This window comes from Penaeus monodon, chromosome 19, assembly GCF_015228065.2.
Source record: "Penaeus monodon isolate SGIC_2016 chromosome 19, NSTDA_Pmon_1, whole genome shotgun sequence".
Classification (NCBI taxonomy): domain Eukaryota; kingdom Metazoa; phylum Arthropoda; class Malacostraca; order Decapoda; family Penaeidae; genus Penaeus; species Penaeus monodon.
This window is the reverse complement of record NC_051404.1, coordinates 43,206,107-43,206,423: the sequence shown is the minus strand read 5'-3', so window position 1 is coordinate 43,206,423 and position 317 is coordinate 43,206,107.

Genomic DNA, 317 nt, shown 5'->3' with positions numbered 1-317 from the left:
ATCGCATTTACTAAGAAAACGCCAACTTCTGCAATTCCTCTCCGGCAGAATGCCACCAGCAACCCGCACTCGGGAAGAAGCACATCCAGTCCCAATCCCTTCCTTCTAATCAATGGCTTCTCCTTCCTCGCGGCAAGACAATGAACACACCTGCGGATGACGCCTGAATCAATGAGACACACAATCACAATCAACTCGTGTCCATTAATTAACCGCTGAACACCCTGAGATGCAGTCAGGTTATTAGCGCCGGCACGAAGGTCAATTAACTCTCTCACCTCCGGAAATTATTCCTGCATTTCTCGCGTCGACGACCG